The sequence below is a fragment of the Pan troglodytes genome, chromosome 12 (assembly GCF_028858775.2).
Source record: "Pan troglodytes isolate AG18354 chromosome 12, NHGRI_mPanTro3-v2.0_pri, whole genome shotgun sequence".
Taxonomy (NCBI): Eukaryota; Metazoa; Chordata; class Mammalia; order Primates; family Hominidae; genus Pan; species Pan troglodytes.
The window spans coordinates 100,305,517-100,327,401 of record NC_072410.2 but is presented as its reverse complement, the minus strand read 5'-3'; the positions used below and the strand labels follow the sequence as shown (position 1 = coordinate 100,327,401).

The window sequence follows — 21,885 nt, the reverse complement described above, 5'->3', positions numbered from 1 at the left end:
CTAATTGTGTTTATGCGGCTGAGTTATGAGTTCTGGTCATTAGTGTGAGTGACAGTACTGTAAGGAAGTTCTCATTTCCACGTATTCTTATTGGTAAGAGGGAATAATATTTAAGTAACATTAGAAAAGATATATCAAGAATGGCAGAGGTTTCCTACCACTTATAAACCATTTTTTTCTAGACTATTGTAGAAGAAAGATAGAAACTCTGTTTTATATAAACCACTGTATTTTAGGGTGTCTTAATCACAGTACTTTGGCCTGTACCCTAATCACTACAACATAGTTAGAAATTGCCCACTTAGTCTTCTGCATTTTAACTCTCTCAGTTTTCTGCTTTCTCTCTCTAATTTTCTGTTTTCTCACCTCTCTATGCAGCATTCCATTGTCATTTTATATTGTCAGATCTGTCATCCAGTTGGCTAATTCCCTCTTCAGCTACATCTCATTGAATGTTTAATCTGTCTATTGAATTAATCATTTCAATCACTGTGTCTTGCCATTGTAACTAGTTCTTTTGCAAATATATCCCTGTTGATTTTAATAGTATCTGTCATTATACTTTAATAGTCTCTTTAATTTATTTAAAAATATAAAATATACTGATCATCTCTGATCTCATAATTAATCTCTGTAATTTGTTATTTCTGTCATCTCTTGCTCATGATTGTTAATTTTATGATTTGTTTAATAACTTTGTGTTGTGAATACATGTTTCTTGGTGCTCCAGCTGTGAATATTTGTTGACATGAGATCTATGTTTAAAATATGTTATTCCAGAGAGGATAATCATTTGCCTTTGACTAATGCCTGAAGTACTAGCAATTTAGAACCAGTTTAAATTATATTTTTGGTGGGAAGGGGGTTGGGAAGCACAGAAAGTATGAATTATAAGCCTCAGAACTCGAGAGAAGTCTTGTGAGTTGGAATTCTCATTAGATTTTTTACAATAAGTATTATTTAGACACAATGCCAACAGGGGTACCAGTCCACACATTTCCCACTGTAGGGTGCACTTATGCTTTCTTTCAGTCTTCTGAGAAAGCTGGCCCTCAGTCCACCTAGATCCATGTAGTTGCTCCAACTTTCCATGTGTTAGATCATCAAGAATAAATAGAACTTCCTCAAGCAAAATCGATTCTTGCTTTCTCCTGATTTGGGCTTTCTTATATTTCATAAGCTACAAAACGCCTTTTTAACTTTTCTTTTAGCTCAACAATGCATTGAGAAATATACATTCAGGTGTGTCTTACTAGAAGAGTCTTTCTTCTACAACTGTTAACTTTCTTTTCTTTCTTTTTTTTGAGACTGAGTCTTGCTCTATCACCCAAGCTGGAGTGCAGTGGCACAATCTCAGCTTACTGCAGCCTCCGCTTCACCTCCTGGGTTCAAGTGATTCTCCTGCCTCAGCCTCCCAAGTAGCTGGGATTACAAGAGTACACCACCACACCCAGCTAATTTTTGTATTTTTAGTAGAGACGGGGTTTCACCATGTTGGCCAGACTGGTCTTGAACTCCTGACCTAGTGATCTGCCTGCCTCGGCCTTCCAAAGTGCTGGGATTACAGGCATGAGCCACCACACCCAGCCTACAACTATTAACTTTCATACTTTCAGATAAGCTTTAATTTTCTTCAGAGCATACATAGTTGTGTTAAATTCTCTTCTCTTTCTTAAAAATTATTTCCTATCTCTCTTCTTTAGAATGTAACTTCCTGAGACAAGAAACATGGTAATCTCATTTACTGCTGTATTCCAGTGCCTATGGCAATGCCTGGCACATAGAAAATGCTCAATAAAATTTCCCTAAATAAATACATTACAAGATATATATACACACACATACATACATGTATTATACACATGTGCTGTAGCCATACATACACATGTGTGTGTATAATACATATATAATTTGGATTTGAACAATTTTTTGTTTATTAAACTGCTGGTCTAACTGGTCATAGAACACTTCAGTTTTGTTGTGTGATAAGTAAAATATTAAGGTTAAAGATGCATCATACAAAATTAAGACACATTGCATTGACTGTTTGGTGAAAAGGTAAATGGGAATCCTTTGGACAAAATTGTTTATTAACATGACAGAAACATCAGATAAACACCTACTTTTGAAATACTGAGTTATTGTAATATGCATATATAGTCACTAAATGTTAACTGTAATTTCATGTTGTCATTCCAGTTTGCATCCTTAATGCGTCATTTCTCTGGTGGGTTTGAACAGTGCTGTATTACAGACTGTCACTTGTAAGTTTGAGGCAGCTGAAGCTACTGTAGAATGACTGACATGAGCATTGAGCAGACCCTCATAGCCTCTGCCAGCAAGTCTTTATCCTGAGTAAAGGGAGCAGATTAGATAATTGGATGGTTGAGCAAGAATTCATGTTTGTGTACTTGACGGACGCGAAAACATGTGTTCAAGAATGCAAATTTGAGGATGAAACTTGTTTGCTACAAGAAAAACACTGAGATTGGGGTTTGGAGACTTGAGTTTTAGAAGTACCTATAACTAAATAGTTATAGGTACTTCTGGACACTTCTGGACCTCGGTCAATTTATCTGTAATATAAACGGCTGTTGTAGTAAATTTCCCTTCCAATTCTACAATTCTATTATCAAATATTTCTCATATTTATAGGCCTCTCTGAAAATTAAACAAAAATCTTACAATAAATTATTCCTCTTCTGAGAAATTCAGTATAAGTTGGGCCGTCGCTGGACTTTCCAACATCTGAATTATAAGTACCACATGATGCCTGTCTCCAAGTGTTTCCCTAAAGTAGTTGATAATATAACGAAAACTAGAGCTCTACACAGAAAAAAAAAAAAGCTTTATTCTATTACCTGGAGGGAAGGAAAGCTAGGGAGCCCTCTAGGGCACTTAGGGTTATAGCACTGTCTCTAATCTAGCCTGAGGTTCTTGGACTATGGATGATGCTTCCTAGTTGGAGCTCAGCGCTACTCACCTTCTGCTTTCTAAATCTCTTTGTCTCTTGTTTTTCACTATCACTTACCTCTCTGGTTTGATTCTATTCCTTCTCTTCTTTCTTCCTCTTGACAATTATGTCCAGTCTGTACCACCTACTGAATGATAGAGAATGACAGCATTACCTTCTTAACATATGACAATCATAGCCCTTCAAATAGTGAAGCAATACATCAGCTCTGACCTCTGTTTGCTTTTTACAAGCAGAGTACAAATAACTAATATCAGAAATGAAAGAGAGGCCATCAATACTGATACCATAAACACTGAAGAAGATAGTAAGAAATACTATGAACAACCCTATGCCCACACATTTGATTATTAGCTTAAATGAAATTGACTAATTCTTTGAAAGACGTCAGCTGCCAAAACTCACACAGGCTGTGTCCCCTTAACAATACCGGGAGAGGCAAACACTACATTATCAGCCTCTGCCCACTAGCTGATGGGAACAAGAGTTTGAGGTAGTACAATGCCAAGGAACCCAGGGACACTCTCTTCACAGCTTTTCATTTGTCATCTATCATGTTGGCTCAGACTGCTTTCATGCTTAGAAATTGAGATTCTCTGTGACTGCAGCTTTGCAAACATCGGCATTATGTAGCCAATACTTGATCTTCTTCTCATGATCTTTGTCTCATGAGATTGGACTGTGCTATCTGTACTCTTACCTGTTGATGAAGGCCATGTCATAATCAGATTGATGGGCCAAGCCCAAAACGCCATCTGTAGTAGCCTCATTCATTAAATAATAAATACTACCACTTCACTAAACAATGTGTTTCTTGGATTCCTCTTTGGGTACCATAATGTCCAACCAGATAAATTTTTGTCTACCTCCTAGTCCTCCTTTCTGAGTTTCCTTTCTATTGGCCCATCATGACAATTTCTGGATATTGCCTATATAATGGCATGATGTCTCATATTTTAATCTACAGGCAGATTAAGAAGCAAAAAGTAGTTTAATGCCTCGGCCATTGGAGGTATGTCATAGCAGTCAAGAAGGGAGCAACACTGGAATCAGACCTGGCTGAGATTCCTGGTGCTGCCCTATACCCTCTACATAAACTTAAGCCATCACTCATTCTTTTTATTTGGTCAAGTCTAACCTGAGGATACAAATATCAAATTGATATGGATTCTGTAAAAAAATTATATATAATTATATATATATATGTATATGGAATATATCACAGAAACTGCCTAAATGCTCAATAAATAGAAATTAAAATAAAGCCTGACCTAACATTTGCTTCACAAATAACTACATCATCTGTCCACTAGCAGCATTTTATTTGAATCAATTCTGTTCCTCCCAATACCTTTTTCCTCCTTTCTTCTATATATAGAACTTAAAAGCTCTCAGGAACCATGTGTTGCCCTTTTGTTGAGGAAGGGGTCACAGCTTGTTCAATGTCCCATTTTGTGTTGAGGGCAGTTATAATTAGAGCCCTGGTCTATACCCCAGGCTAAAGCATCTGGGAGCCTGGTGAGGATGGAGTGGGGCCACTGAGGGCTTGAGCCCTCTTTTCCATGCACACTAGAAGGCAGGAGTAGATCCCCCCCATTCCTGTTCTTTGCTGGCCCTGATGCAAGAGAAAAGTAGGAAGTAGCAGAGAACCAGAGAGGCAAGCACCTTGGTTATGTAATATCCACCAAATACCGTTCTAACATATATTAGCCAATTATATGTTTCTCAAACAGCCTGGGAAGCTTCTCAAAATATTTTTATCAACATAATCAAGTACTGTAAGAAAAATAGGTAAGCTAGAATCAACATACCTCTGACTGTAAAGTGCTGAAAATTCTAGGGTTTAGTTCAAGGCTAACCTTAACTAGGAAGCTATTTTGAATTTTACTATGAAATAATGCAAAGAGAAAGGAAGAGAACTTCGGTTAAACAGCTGCAATTAATAGGATGGTGAAGTCTATGGAGAGCTGGCCTGGTGGAACTGGCTTTCATGGCTAGACACGGACGAATTGCCCAAGGTGGAATGAGTATTCTGTGGCAAACTGCCCTAGGAAGCCTAGCCTCTTTGTCTCTATCTGTGTCTGGGATCCACGCTGAGATTATCTTAATTAGAGCTAAAATGTAAAACTGTCTCCTTGATAGATTTCCTCCATGGTCCTCTTCAGAGTAGGTGGAACCAGATATTGTTTTCAGAGGACTGAGGTCATCATTACCATCATCTTGACCAAATGTGTATCCTGACCTTAATGTAGAGACCCACCTAATATATTCCCACAGACTAACATGGGGGGAAGTCACATATTGGAATCTGTTAGTTTCCATATGCATGCTGAATATTATCTTAGGCCTGAGAGCCAATTTTGTCTTGTTGAGAGATCTAATGAGTTTCCTCTCTAGGAGATGGGCAGTCTAGCAGTAAGTCAGCCTGGGAGTAATTTTGGCTCTGGCTTGAAACCCAGTCCCAGGAGAGAAGTTTTTACTATTACTTATGGGCCAAGGTCTCCTCATCTCTTTCAGTTCCACTTTCACTAATATGGGTCCATCTGTCCCAGTTCTTCTCCACCTGGAAATTTCCCACCCCTACCATTCTAACTATAGAAACTGCCTTAGCTCTTACCAGTCCTTCTGGGCAATGGTTCCTGAATGCTGCCCTTAATCTTCAATTCATAAGCCACAACTTTCCAGTTAGCACCTGGACTCTCCATGTTCTTCCCACCTGGACTCTCCACCTAACCCTAGATCCCACTCCCATGACACAGTGTGCCATCTACTTGGCCAGCCACCACCTCCAGTAGGCTGCTCAGCCTGCAGCCTGCCACCTGTCTGGACTGCTGTCTCCAGCTCTCAGCCATCCTCCTTTCACCTTTCACTTATTTTCCCCCTTCTTATCACTTTCTTTCTTTGTTCTTCTCCTGATCTCTCTTTCACCTGTCCGAAGCCCCTCCGTCCCACTTGTCTATGGCTCACAAGTCTCTGCAGTCCAACTGGACTCTTCAAGCCAAATAATTCCTGCCTCCACAAAAGTTGAATTATAGATCTTGCTGGGCTATAGTAATAGCAGTAGGGCTAAGTAGGAAGGAGCAATTAGGTACAAAAATGAACTAAACTTGGCTTAATGTGGCAATGAAGAAATTAGTTACAATGAAAGGCAAATTATACCAAAAGACATTAGAGGTGAAAAATTAAAATAAAAAGTCCATGTTTCTAGCTTCCAACTCCTCTGCTCATTTCATTTCTTATTTGTACACAATATGCTCTGAACCCATTTATTCTGCAGAATGATTATAGAGCTTCCTACAGCATCATTGTCTACCTTAGCCCTATCTGTGGCACTATACAGACAGGACTTCCTCACGATGAGAAAATAACACCTTTTATTCTGTGGCATACATTTCCCTCCCTTTCATTCGGTATTTGGGATCTACATGCTGAGTTCAAGCCCACATACTACATTTTCCTCTTTTTTTTCTTTCTTAAATGCTCAGCTCATCTCATGAGTGAAAAAAAGAATTTTCTCTTCTGCCTCCCACATCATAATGCAGCACAAAAAGTACTCCCATCCTCCATCTGATGTCTATCTTGTTCAAGAATCTGCACCCATCTACTCCATAGAGAGACATAAAAATTTCACTTAGGAATGAGTCATGAATTGTTCTTTAAACGTTGGATCAAAGGAGCTTGTAAAGCCCAGGTTATTAGTGCATGTGTACTGTGTGTTTGTAAGGGAACAAGTGGATGGTTCAGATGCAAAAGTCTAGGAATGGGACCTGGACCTCTTGTTGCCATTACTCCTGCCTAAGGATGAGAATGAGTAACAATCTATAGGGTATTGTTCTGTATAGAACCATATAATTATGTAAGTTTGAGAGAGGGTGGCATGACATAAACAAAAAGTGACAAATGTTAAAGACATCAAAGTCATCTCTTAACCTTAGAGTTATTATCAGTCACTTACCCCTCTTATTATTCATTTGAGCACTAGTTGCTCAAATATAACCCATGGATTGAAATGTTCATGAACGCACTATTAGAATAGATGATAGGGTCCTTTGTATTTCTACCATTTCTTGTACAAATTTCTATCCCCTCTGTAACATAACCATCTGCTTATGTTTTAGTGTTTCTTATTAGGTTGTGAATAATTTGAGGGCAGGGCATGTGTCTCAATTACCTATGCAAAACAGCTAGAACAGTGCCTGATACCAGATAGATGCTCAATAAACAATCACTGAATGACTGAATGGAAGGATGAAAAATGTGGCATTCATTGAACTCATTCTTCATGATTGGAAGATTACATTTTGTCCAGAATGTTTTATTGATCCTGGAATTTCTCTGTTTTTCAAGGAAAGTGTCAGCAGCAAAGGAAACCATAATTACTGAGGTTGCTAAAAACCTTGGTTCCTCCAAAGAATGCTTTATCCACCACCATTACATTTTCCTGGTAGGTGAGCAAGTTTAAGAGGTTTCCTGGTTCCAATAGGAAAATTGACTTGAAAACTGAGAGGAAGACGGCTCCACTAATTGCTTTGTCATCCCTGCTAGTTGGTGACTTTGAATGAAATAACATTTTAATTTCTTGAACACCTACTCCCTTTAGACACTTGCTAAGCACTTTATATATAAGAACCAATTTCATTTTCTCCTAAGCACTGCCAAATGAGTATAATTATGCCTGTTTTGTAAGATGATGGAATTGAGGTACAGAGAGATTTGAATAAGTTGATCACAATCATATAGCTAGTAAGTGATGGACCCCGATTTTTTATTTTCATTTTGTTAGAGACAAGTTCTCACTCTGTTATCCAGGCTGGAGTAAAGTGGTGTGATTGTGGTTCAGTATAGCCTCAAGCTCCTGAACTCAAGCAATCCTTCTGCCTCAGGCTTCTGAGTGTATGGGACTACAGTCATGGACCACCACATCAGGATCATTGTCTTCTATTTTTTGTAGAGATGGGGGGTCTCACTAAGTTTCCCAGGCAGGTCTTGAACTCCTAAACTCGAGTGATGCTCCCACCTCATCCTCCCAAAGTGGTAGGATTACAGATGTGTGCCACTGCACCAGGCCTCAGATTTCTTTTTTAATGGCCCACAGTTACCAAACCCTTTTCTCGGGGATTAGATAAAAAGTTTTGAATGACTGTCAGTGTAAACACATTGCCTGCTAATGATCTATGATCTTATTTTAAATGGAAAATATTTTCTTTTGACCTAAATAATTAAATGCAAAGTATTTGCTGTGATAAAAGTCTTGGAATCCACAATAAAAATATTTTTACCTACCAGTCATGACTGAGCATGGGATGACTAATGGGTTACAATCAGAGTTGGGAAGGTGGGTCATTATGATGTCATGTGGCATGTGATAATATAGATCAGGCCTGCACTCTCATGATTTGGAGATAGCCTGGTAGAAATGACAACCACAATGTTAATACTAACATATGTATTACATGGCTTGTTTGTTCTTTCGCTTAATATTTTCAGAGCACCTACCTATTACAGGCACTGTGTAAGTTGCTAAGGATACAGACATTAATGTTTTATTCATTCAATCTCCTCAGTGTTTCTTTAATAATTTCTTTGCATCCTACACCCACTGTTTCTAACATGGCCTGGGTCCTTAGTTATTCTTTCCCAGAAACAATTCTCCTGAATTGCCTCTCAACCTCCTCACTGGTCTCTCAACCTCTAGTCTGTGTCCTTTCCAATTTAATTTCTGACTAATGTCAAGAGTTATTGGAGGCTCTTTGGTTAATATTCTTAACCCATAACATGGCGCACAGGTTTCTCTTAATGACACCTGTATCTCCAAGACCCTCCTGAAACCTTTGTTAGCTAGTTTGGTCGACTCTTTCTTTGCTCATATACCCATTCCTCTCTGATACTATGTGAAGCTGGATTTAAACTGTTAGTTAATTGTCAGTTTCCTAACTACCCTATGATCTTTTCAAGAAAAGGGATTTGAATACATACATTTTGTCTCCACAGCACTTCTCACAAAACTGGGACAACTAACTGTTTATCCAACATCTGCTGGCTAAATAAAGACATGATCTTCACCTTTTGGGATTGTCAATTTAAAATGGTTCCATAAGAGCAATGCAAAGACAGAGATATTTGGCAGCACTGCAGCTGGTGATTTATATGGCTCTTCACAAGGTGTTATTTTGGGGTGACTGATCATTTTAATGATCTTGTTTCAAATGGTCACACGCTACGTTCATCAGGACGTTCTAGCCTTTTGCACAAAGACTTAGATGTACAAACATGCAGGATTCATAGCAATTAACTCCTACCCTCATTCTTTAATCTGTTCTCTTTCCTGCCTTTGTTGCTGTCCCTTACCCCTCCCTTCTTTCTCTTTGTCATCCTTTTTTCTTGTCCTGGATAGGATTACTTGACTATTTGATTATTACAATAGAGTTTTCTAAAGATTCACCATCAGAATGATTTAACTGACATTTAAACATATTATTAAGGAAGTAGGATGTTGCTTAAAGGTCATAGTTTGGATTTGAAGTTTAAAGGTTTTCATAATGTTTAGTAAAGGTATCATAAATGCCATCTCTCCAAAACTAGTATTCCCATAGTCAATGACAATTGGATTTATTCAGGACTTAAATTTATTTATCTTTGCCATGTAATATTTGTCAAAAAAGATTGCAGTTTCCAGGAAGTTCTTGTTTTGCACACTTGCTTCTTTGGCTAACCTTGGCAGACACCTGAGACCTGTGAGGATAGTCTGTGTGAGGTGCTGCATGTCCTCATGTTCCTTCTCAGATAGAGTGGAGGCACCCACCAGACCATAGTTTCCCATTTTCTCAAAGGCAAACATCTACATCACAGGTGTGATCTGGGGTTTAAAGTGGGAGAAGTTTGGTGAGGCAAAGTTCATTTATCAGTCTAAACCCAACTAAATAGTAGACTAAACTCTCTCCATGGAATGGCCATTTGAATGAATTATCTATCGTAAGTGAGGTCATGAACTAAAACTTCTCACTAAATTAGGTTTGCTCTATACACAACATATTCCAAAGGCTGCTGTCTGTATTATGTCCTACAGGTATCAAGGTATGGATGCTTAAATCAGCTGCAGGAAGTAAGAAAGAAGAAAAAAAGAGTGATAAAGATAAAAAAAATCAACCTTGGTCCTTCCACCAAGACCCATTAATTTCCATATCATCATCTGCATAAGAGGGAAGATTCCTACATGACCAGGTTACTGCAAGGATGTGAATTTTGAATATTAAAATATTATATACAATTGGAAATAACTGAAATCTACCAATGTTTTTACGATCCAGCATATTTACAAAAACAAATCCATCAAGACATCCAATAAATTAGTCTTGATGAGATTTGTAATGAGGCATTAAAGATAAGCTAAGTAAACTGTTAGAAACTTAGAAAAATATATTGTAGCGTAACATATCTAATCTTAGCTCATATTTTATGCAAATAATTAGACAATAAATATTTAAAATAAACAAGAAATTTAAATCTTAAAAGAAACTTGACAAAGCAAATTTAATATTTTTGATTACCTAGCAAAGTTCAAAGCCATTATACTCTGAGTAGAAATTACAGTAGCTGGAAAGAAAATACTTTTTTTCCTTGTTACTCAAATCTATTGATTCTGTTTTAATCACCAGTGAAAATTAAAGATTTTAGTATAAATGAAGTCATATTTAGCTTTTTAAAATTCCAGGGCAGTGTGGAGTTTGATATACTCTCTGCCTTCTGGAGAAAACTGCTCATTACAGGAGCTAATAGAAGAAAAAATAATTATTCCTATTGTTCCAGTTGTGCACCCACAGATATCATTTCACATAACTGTCACAACTGTTGATAAGATTCCTAAATAGATCACGGAAGATCACTTGTGAGCAAATATTCTCATCTCTTTACAAAGGTCAAAGATATTTTCTTTTTGTAACTGGATGGACTTGCATAAGGTAATGAGCTTCATCCAGTGACAGCAAATGGCTGCAATTACAATTTGTGTTAGGGCAGTGTCTGCCCCAAATGTCATGGGTCTATATTGGACACACTGACACTAGATGAGTAAGACTACTCTGAGATGGAATGAGAGCACTCTGTATGTTGCTGGAAGAGAACAAAGAGACAGCGTAGGGGGTATGACCACAATCCCTCTCCCAGCAAGTCACTACTTTCAGGAAAGTCTCTGCTCCTGATGCCTTACCTTCCAAACCCCACTGCATACAAGGACATCCCTTTCCTTTGCCCACACAAAGGGTGACATTAGCTTCATACTATGTCTCTAGCACAAAGACAATACCACCAATGACAACAGAGACCTACAATCTTGCTACAACACAACCCCTGTTCTCTACAGATAAAACTTGGGGTTGTGAGAACTTTAAAACGTATGTGTCCTGTGTGCATGTTTGAGAATGGCTCAAGCATCTCCTTTCTGTGCATGCCTTTCTGACCCCATGGGCAGCTTTAAACCTCCATCATTCACATTCAAACCCACTGAAAACTTCTAAAGGTTTAGAAGTTATTTTCAGCACCCTGAGGTACAAACCTCTCTAATCAACAAATCTGGACTTACATCTGAGGATAGCAGATAGCCTCAAGAGATTTTACAATGTTTTGCTCCCAAATAAGCTGAAGATATAAGAATATCACAATCTTTTTCAATTTCTGTCTCTCTGTGCTTGTATGTATTTTCAATACAACTTCTTCACTTCCATTGCAGATTATAACGAAAGACAAAATATATGCTGCAGTTGGGGTGGAGAAATTGAAGGAGAGAAACACAGGTGAATCTAGAAATTTGAGAAAATGTCTAAATAGAACACTAATTTTTGGAGGCCTAGGGTTTCTGCTAAATCAGACAAGGTAACATATGCATATGAAAAAGGAAGGTGATCTTAAGAGAAGAACATGAATGGTCTTGTCCTTGGACTAGACATTCAGAGAGGGGCCCTGTGCCAGAGATCTCCAAGCCCACCCCCGGGTCTGGTAATTTGCTAGAAGGATTTGTAGGATTCAACCATCATTATACTCACAGCTAAGACATATTACAGTGAAAGGATACTGTATTAGTCCATTTTCACGCTGTTGATTAAGATATACCCAAGACTGGGTAATTTACAAAAGAAAGAAGTTTATTGGACTTACAGTTCCATGTGGCTGGAGAGGCCTCACAAATCATGGTGGCAGGTGAAAGGCAAAGAGGAGCAAGTCATGTCTTACATGGATGGCAGCAGGCAATGAAAAAGCTTGTGCAGGGAAACTCCCGTTTTTAATACAATCAGATCTCATGAGACTTATTTACTATCACCTATCACAAGAACAGCACAGGAAAGACCCACTCCCATAATTCAATCACCTCCCACCAGGTTCCTCCCATGACACTTGGGAATTGTGGGAGTTACAATTCAAGATGAGATTTGGGTGGGGACACAGCCGAACCATATCAGATATGAAGCAAGCACAGCAATGGGAAAAGACACTTGTGCTGAAAGCACTAGCTTCAAACAGTCTATGCCAGTGGAAGTCACACAGGACTTAATTCACCAGCAACGAGCTGTGGCAACACAAAAGAAGTGTTGTCTATCAGGGAAGTACATTACAGACTCAGCATCCAAGCTTTATACTGCAGGATGTTCACATAGACACCTTCTGCATAACACATTTAAAAATGCCAAGTGCGCAGAAACAAAGCAGGTATACGGTATAAAGAAATTGTTTATACGGTTTCTGCACAGTGAGCCACTCTGACCATTCAGAAAATGTTTAATATCAGTGTGAGCAACTATTTACCAGTCAAGTTCCCAGACACCAGTCAGTCAAAGATGGACCTTGTAAGAAGGCCTTTCTAAGGAGAGGCAGTCTCAGGCCAGCTGCATTCACTCTTCTCTGCTCAGCACCCTAGCTCCTGAGCTGCTTTTTTCCCATACTGTGTGCAGAGCTTTAAGAAGACCTCATCTCTACATAGTTTACTATTCACATTTCAAAAATATTCACATTTACTATTCAGATATATTCACATTTGGAAAATACATTTCCCATTCTTTATTCAATTGCTTTAAGGAAAGCAGGATTAGGGAATCATGAAAGAGTTGGTGTTCATAACAGAAGCTTCTCTTAAGACAATTTTGGCAATTCTGAGATTTCAGGTAAAATTTGAAAGCTTTTGAGACATTTTGTTTTAACTTTGGGAAAATTTACTAAAACTCTCAGTTCAACCTAGAATTCCAGAGGACCCCAAGGAGTTTTAACAATTTGGATTCAGCTTTCCAGACTTCCTGTTTTCCATGGTTTGAATTCTTCCCATGATAATCTATGGCAGAGCACAGAAGACTCCATGTAGCCACCTTGACTGGGCACCCTGATTTTTTCCACTCACATTTTGGGCTCCTGGAGTAAGAAGATAATGCAGTTAGGGACAAGGCTCTAGTGTCATCAGCACAACTTCCAGTTTCTTCTCCCAAAGAGGAATTGAACAATTTTGGCCATATTCCTCCCTTCTCACCTGGCATGTATCTGTCGAAACGCCATTTTATCTTTTTCTAAACTAACATTATGGTTAAAGACTCTTTTTGAGAACTGGTCCCTGATTCCTGACTGCAAGTTTCCTACTTCCTCTGAACGTCCTGCCTCTCTTCTCTGTGCCTCAAGTAGGACATGTAAGATAAGTCACTCTATGCGATCATCATTTTGGTATATGCATTCAATTCCTACGTAAATGTGAAATTCTGCATGACAGAGCCTCTTCAGATATGCAACAACATGCCCTCTGAGAAAACTACATTATATGTATCACTTAAGTAAGAGAAAGAGAAAAACAAAGTCAAAATAGGCTTGAGCAAGCAGGCACCAGGAAAGGGTGGGCAGAAACTACCCACTCGTCCACAAATTAGAGCTTGGAGTTGGAAAATAGAGGAATGATGTACAGATTAACGTAGCAAGAGGTCTTTTCTGGGGGAAGCTGGAAATCCAACCTTGTAAGCAAAAATTGAGATCAATACTAACAAAATTATTTAAGGAGTCAAGACAGGAAAAATTACATTTCAGTATTTCCCAACCGATCTATGAAACATAGTCCTGTTTCGTGTCAGTCAAAGAAAAAAAAAGAAAAATATTCATTTCCAAATAAGTTTGAGAAATATTGCATACTACATTCCATTCTTACAGATATCTCATCTGTAAGAATGGAATGTAGTATGCAATATTGTAAGGAATTATCATTTTAAAAGCATCCAGAAGACCTGTAGTAAAGGTCAAATTTATTTGATTAGAAATGCACCATCTTATTTTTTTAAAACTTCTGTATTTTGTTTTTTATTAGCATAGATTTAGGTTCTATGGAACACAGTTTGGGAAACAGTGTTATCCATGCATTCTTAAAATCAGTGTTTTATTATCCTTGGTCTCTGTGAAATATCAGTCTATCAGCTGATTTCTGCCCCTACAATTTCATGAGTCTTGCCTCAGACTCATAGTTATTGCCTAATATGTTGCTTTATGAGTTAAATAGGACCTAATATCATCAGTGTACTTGCATAAAAAAGTCAGGCTGTATACTTGACAATCTGAGTATAAAATGGGAAAAATCCAACACTAAGAAAGAAAAAAATAGATGTATTTCATAATAAAGTCTATTCGAGGGCTAGAAAGCCTTATATTGTCAAAACCACTCACAGGTGATTGAGAGAATATTGCGTCTACTTTCTCAGATGCTGCTGGGTCCCAGGTTTTAAAACCACAGTCTGACCCAGGATCCTTTCCCCAGCTTTGCGATTCATTTGCTGTGAAACCAAGTGTAAGTTACTTGATTTTACTATCTTTGGTTTTCTGATCTATAAATGAGGGTAGCAGTGCACACCCATCACAGGCATGGGGAGGAAATTAACATAAATGACTTCGACCTCTTTGCAAATATGAAATCCTGGTGATCTGTGCTAAAAAGACTAACTCTGTCTTCATGCTCCATTTCCCTTTCTCACTCCCTCAGGGAGACTTATGCTTGTCTCAGGGCAGTGGAAAAAAAAAGTCACCATACAGAAAGGTCAGTGTGTGTGGCCAACCAAACGTGATATCCAGCTAGAAGTCCAGCTTATTCTAACCGAGCATTAAGTAGAAACAAGGTCTCTCAGATGGCTGTTCCCTTGTCTCATCTCTCAAATAGCTATCCACTTTTCTATAGATTTCAATTAGGTTTCAAAGTTTGTCTGCAGTGATGATAATTTCTGTCATCTCAACACCTTTGTGACATGAGTAGAACCAGCATTAGAGTTGAACAGGTTATTATTTGTTTTTCAGATAATAAAAAGTGAACCCAAAGGAATTAAAGGAATTGATCAGTAACACAGAGTACTAGCCTTAGACTTAGCTTCTGAAAAAGAGACACTATGTAATGTACCTCACCCTAAGTTATCTTACAGTGGCCTCATTCAGGATCAGAGCTTAACCATCACGACACATGGGTGAGGGGAAGATAAATCACTGTTCCTCCAGCATCCAAAAATATATCCAATTCCCCATTCTTCATGGCCATGTGGAAGAAAGGTAGGTCTCACAACCCTAAGCTGTCAAACTCAGAACCAAATGGAAGTCTTTTGAAAGCTTTAGTAGAATCACAGAATCTCATATTTGAATAGGAGCTCAAAGGTTATCTGTGCAGCTTTCAGGCCAATGAATTCTGTATGGTACCTTGTTGCTTACTCAGTCTTTGTTCAGCTCTGTCAACATTTTCTCCATCTCACCATCAACTACCAGAGTTGTCTCACAGCTGTGCATGCCTAACCATCTCTATAGGCAGAGTGGTTTATAAAAGTATGAGTTATTTCACTCAGGATAATGAACCCCAGCTCCAACCATGTTGCTGTGAAGGACATGATTTCATTTTTTTTTTATGGTTTCATAGTATTCCATGGTGAATATAAATGTCACATTTTCTTTATTCAATTAATTATTGATGGACACTTAGGTTGAGTCTATGACTTTGCTCTTATAAATAGTGCTGTGATAAACATACAAAGACAGGTGTCTTTTTGATAAATTTTTAAATTTTCCTTTGGGTGGGTAGCCAATAGTAGGATTGCTAGGTCAAATGATTTTTCTATTTTCAGTTCTTTAAGAAATGGGTACACATGGACATGAAGATGGAAGTAATAAACATTGAGGACTCTAAAAGGAGGGAGAGAGGGCAAGGTGTGAGGGTGGAAAAACTACCTATGAGGTACCATATTCACTGTTTGGGACGTAGATTCATGAGAAGCCCAAACTTCACCATTATGCAATACACACATGTAACAGAGGAATAAAGCCTAGAATAATTTTTTTAAGTATGAGTTTTATTTTTCTGTCTCTGTATTCCCAGGAATCAGTCAAAATCTGTTCCCAAAGATGTGTCAACAAATAATTTGACAGCATCTCTTTTCTCCCAAACTAGAGCAATTCAATAGCCTTTTATTCTTTTTCCTACTTTCACTTAATTGTTTCCCTTAGTATAGCCTTTTTTTAATCCACAAAGCAAACAAAATGATTTTATAAACTGCAAAGCAGAATATGTTGAAACCTATATATTTCTTAGAATATACTAATATAAAATTTAAGCTCGTTACCATTATCTACAAGTGATAGACTTTCCACCTGATATTACCTTTTTTTCTTGGAGTCTTCCCACCTTCCCCCACCACTTGTGATGATCTAATCAGGGAGGTCGCCTTTTGCAGATAGAACACACTACCCTTAAGCCAACCAATGGGCCTTACATTTATGGTTGCTTCTGCCTGAAATTCTCCTTCCCTGCATTATGACATAGCTGGATCCTTCCACCATTCAGATCTTTGGTTTAACCAATTTATGCCTAGTGTTCCACTATTGGAACACTAAACTTGTGGGAGTTATTTATATCCTACTGCTCAAAGTCATTGCCAAGGTCTGATTTTTCACAAACAAAAAATTTCAACCTCCGGCATAAATGTGTTAATGTTCATTTCCCTAGAGGAGTCTTCCCTGACCACTAGCTTACATGACTATCCACAAATGCCTTATCACACTCTGTTATCTTAGCTTGCTTTATTTCAGTGAAGTAAACTTATTTTTGCATTAGTTTACCTGTTTATTGTATATTTTTCACAATCAGAGAAAAACCTGGTAAGAACAGGATCTTGCCTGCTCATTCACCAACCTCTCAATCCAGACCTTAAAAACAACTCTCAGTGTATAGTGAGTAGATGATCATTTACTCTCTTCTGAAATAATGACTAAAGGAATGAATAACCCATTCAATGCTCAAATCCCTCTCAAACATACTTATCGATATCTTAACCAAGTGCTATCCTATTTTTCCATAAATAGAAGCAGTGATAAAGAATTCAGTAGTTTTCCATTTTTTTTACACAAGTTTTCCCTCATTTAGCATATGTTTTCTTTCCAATGTGTTCTTCATATTGATGAATGTCCCCACCTGTTGTAAAGACACAAAGCAAGTCTACTCCCTTTTTCACATCATGCTTCTTTGATTATTGCCTTTTGAATCTCTTGTACAGGATCTTTTATGCAGGCTAAGAATACAAGGCCAATCCTCCATTTTATATTTTGTACTTTTAAATTTCCCTAACTTTTTCCTTATGAATATATTCATATATATAATATATATACATGTCTCATACATTTTTTATCACATCTATAATTTTACTAGTACACAGTGGATAATATGTGTGTGTATGTTTGTCTGTGTGTGCATGTGTATATTCGATGCCACCTGTTTTAGTCTGTTGTCACACTGCTGACAAAGACATACCTGAGACTGGGTGATTTATAAAGAAAAAGAGCACAGTTCCCCATGGCTGGGGAGGCCTCATAATCATGGCAGAAGATGAGAGGCACATCTTACTTGGCAACAGACAAGAGAACTTGTGCAGGGGAACTCCCCTTTATAAAACCATCAGATCTCATGAGACTTATTCACTATCACGAGAATAGCACATGAAGACCTGCCCCCATGATTCAATTACCTCCCACTGGGTCCCTCCCGTAACACATGGGAAATGTAGGAACTACAATTCAAGATGAGAGTTGGGTGTGAAAAGTTTATATCACATAAACTTTTGTGGCAGCTACATCATACCAATAATTTACACTGTTTACAAACCAAAAACAAAACCCAAAAAAATCCCCAAACCATGTTTACAGCACTACAGCAAGTCATGTGTGGTGGCCAGGCTCCAATGCAGGCCCAAGGATCCCTTCTGGCTTCAAGCCATCCTGTAGCTTCCTGCTACATTGCACGATGATTGGGTTGGTCTATGTGATGTACAACACAACACAAGTGAAAGTTTATCACTTCTGAGGCTAGGTTATAAGTGATATCTGCTATGCTCCCTCTTGACTCCCTTACTTTGGAAGAAGTCAGCTGCTATGTCATGAGGACATACCATCTTAATGGAAAAGCCCAAACAATGAGAAACAGGGCCTCTCATCACCAAGAGCCATGTGAATGAGTCATCTGAGCAACAAAATCTTTAGCCCCCGTTAAGCCTTGAGTATAACCTTAGAAAGCAGAACCACCAAACTACTCTACTCTGAGAAACTGTGTGAGAATATAAAACTTCAGGCTTTAAGCTGCTAGTTTTAGACTAAATTTGTTTTACAGTGATGGATAACTAATAAATCATGCCTCCCCCATCCCATATTCCTATAATTAGATTTTTCAGATCTAAATTTTTATTTTCATATATTCTTAGTAATATCACATCATTACATTTGGTTCTTTTCATTCCACTTAGGATTTCTAAAATAAATAATTAAATAATGAACAAAACTGATGATGATTTACACAATATCATCCGACAATTTGGAAAGTCTGTTAGCTTTCAAGTTAGTATTGCCACTCAAATTACTGATAAAAATGCTAAAATGGAAAAAGTATTCAACAGCATCCTGCTGGCCTTTAGCAATCTCTCTAGTTCATAATTTTCTAAGCTCATTTCAAACATACATTTTACCAGCTAATAATTTATTTTTTTCCTTTGTAGCCACACAATGTCTCCACACTTAATCTACAAAGAAATGAAAATACTTGTGTTATGTCTGTTGCGTTTTCTTGAATTATAAGCCTTAGCATTGAGTTAGAAAGGAAAGAAAAAATACTTCAATTTGGACATGACTGCTGCTTAGCCCATTTTGGCTTCTGGAGGTATTTTTTCTATTCTAGGGGCTCAAAGGCCATTGTCTTCTACAGTTTTAAAATAATGCCATGAGTTGGGCAAGGACTTCATAACTAAAACACCAAAAGCAATGGCAACAAAAGCCAAAATTGACAAATGGGATCTAATTAAACTAAACAGTTTCTGCACAGCAAAAGAAACTACCATCAGAGTGAACAGGCAACCTACAGAATGGGAGAAAATTTTTGCAATCTACCCATCCAACAAAGGGCTAATATCCAGAATCTACAAAGAACTTAAACAAATTTAGAAGAAAAAATCAAACAACCCCATCAAAAAGTGGGCAAAGGATATGAACAGATACTTCTCAAAAGAAGACATTTATGCAGCCAACAGACACATGAAAAAATGCTCACCATCACTGGCCATCAGAGAAATGCAAATCAAAACCACAATGAGATACTATCTCACACCAGTTAGAATGGCGATCATTAAAAAGTCAGGAAACAACAGGTGCTGGAGAGGATATGGAGAAATAAGAACACTTTTACACTGTTGGTGGGATTGTAAACTAGTTCAACCATTGTGGAAGACAGTGTGGCGATTCCTCAAGGATCTAGGACTAGAAATACCATTTGACCCAGCCATCCCATTACTGGGCATATACCCAAAGGATTATAAATCATGCTGCTATAAAGACACATGCACACATATGTTTACTGTGGCACTATTCACAATAGCAAAGACTTGAAACAAACCCAGATGTCCATCAATGATAGACTGGATTAAGAAAATGTGGCACATATATGCCATGGAATACTATGCAGCCATAAAAAAGGATGAGTTCATGTTCTTTATAGGGACATGGATGAAGCTGGAAACCATCATCTGAGCAAACTATCACAAGGAGAGAAAACCAAACACCACATGTTCTCACTCATAGGTGGGAACTGAACAATGAGAACACATGGACACAGGGTGGGGAACATCACACACCAGGGCCTGCCGGGGGGTGGGGGGAGGGGGGAGGGATAGCATTAGGAGATATACCTAATGTAAATGATGAGTTAACAGGTACAGCACACCAACATGGCACATGTATACATATCTAACAAACCTGCACATTGTGAACCTGTACCCTAGAACTTATAGTAAAATTAAAAATAAATAAATAAAATAAAATAATGCCATGAGTTGGCATAAAACTCATCTGCTTCTCCTTTTAAATGAATATGAAAATGGCATTTGCCCCTTTTTAGTCCTGGTTCACCTTCTCAACCCTGCACTGTTCACTGACGATTACTGCTTGCGGTCCTCAGGTCTGTACACATTGGAAATCTCTTTATGCATTTTGGAATGGTCACCTTGCTTCCCAAGGTAGCTACATGTCTATGCACATTTATTTAAATATGTTTCATTACATTGAATTAATCTGTATTTCCTTTTAGATCCTACTTACTGGTACACCCATCAACAAAAAACAAACCCAAAATGGAGAAGAGAAGAGGATATATTAACCATTACATATTTTATAAACACTACAAACCCTGGCAAGTAACATTTGTGAAATTAGTGAGTGAATGAATTAATAAATGAACATAAGTGTGAAGCATCCTTATGTAGAAAACCCAATTATGTTCATTAACACTTAAAATTCAAACACATATGTGAATCTGGTTAATACACTCTTTACCACAAGATGAGGGCGGTTATAACTTATTTATTTTCCTGTACTTTCTTCTGAAATATATTAAAGTTTTCTGCCAAGATATAAAATCAATAAGCAGAATACTTCTTCAGTTACTTACTGTGCATGAAAAAATAAGGAGACAGAAATAGAACACAATTTTGAAAAATATAAACCAGTTTTAAGATATTTCCAGATTTGATATTTTCCATTATTACCTTTAAATAAACTCTATCAAAAAAGGAGTCCTTTACCTATCAGCAAAAGAAATTCTGTTATATGCAAGTGATAAGCCAATCTAAGGACATATAAAATAAGTTATTATGCAATAAATATGTCATCCCCAATCAGAGTAGAAGGATAAGAACAATAAAAAGAGCTAGGGTAATAGAAATGGAATTTTAAAAAATATGAATCCTGCTATTAGTCTATTTCTCAGAACACACTCCAGATGCAATAAAGTGCTAAATTCTTTATATAAATATATAAAGACACCAGTAAATAAATGAGCAATGGACAAAAAACCAAATTCCTCAAAATAGGAATAGAACACTTTAACAAACACATGGAAAGAAAGATGTTCACCCCCATGAGGAATCAAATAAATAAAAAATAGTGTAATAATAATACACACTTTTTAATCTAACAAATTAGAAATTATTTAAATTTAATACACAGAAGCAATGCCAGTTGGCGGAAGATGAAAGAGGCACATTTACATTAACATAAATGGGAGTATAAATTACTTATAAACCCTACTGAGAAGTCATCTGTCAATATCTATTTTAAAAAGGCTTAAATGTATTAATTGCCTTTAACTCACTAATTCCATTTCTAAAAATTTCACTAGGCTGGGCGCAGCGGCTCACACCCATACCCATAATCCCAACCCTTTGGGAGGCCGAGGCAGGTGGATCACCTGAGGTCAGGAGTTCGAAACCACCCTGGCTAATGTAGTGAAACCCCGTCTCTAGTAAAAATACAAAAATTAGCTGGGCATGGTGGTGCACGCTTGTACTCCCAGCTCCTCAGGAGGCTGAGGCAGAAGAATCACTTGAACCTGGGAGACAGAC

At 37.7% G+C, this 21,885-nt stretch overlaps 1 long non-coding RNA gene across 1 annotated transcript; it reads left to right on the top strand.

Moving 5' to 3' along the window:
* The first annotated feature begins 8,386 nt into the window (after positions 1-8,386).
* On the top strand, positions 8,387-10,248 carry LOC104004901 (uncharacterized). The gene is made up of 3 exons (XR_677987.2): positions 8,387-8,486; positions 8,966-9,149; positions 10,041-10,248. It is a non-coding gene; the product is annotated as an uncharacterized LOC104004901 (long non-coding RNA).
* Positions 10,249-21,885: the final 11,637 nt, after the last annotated feature.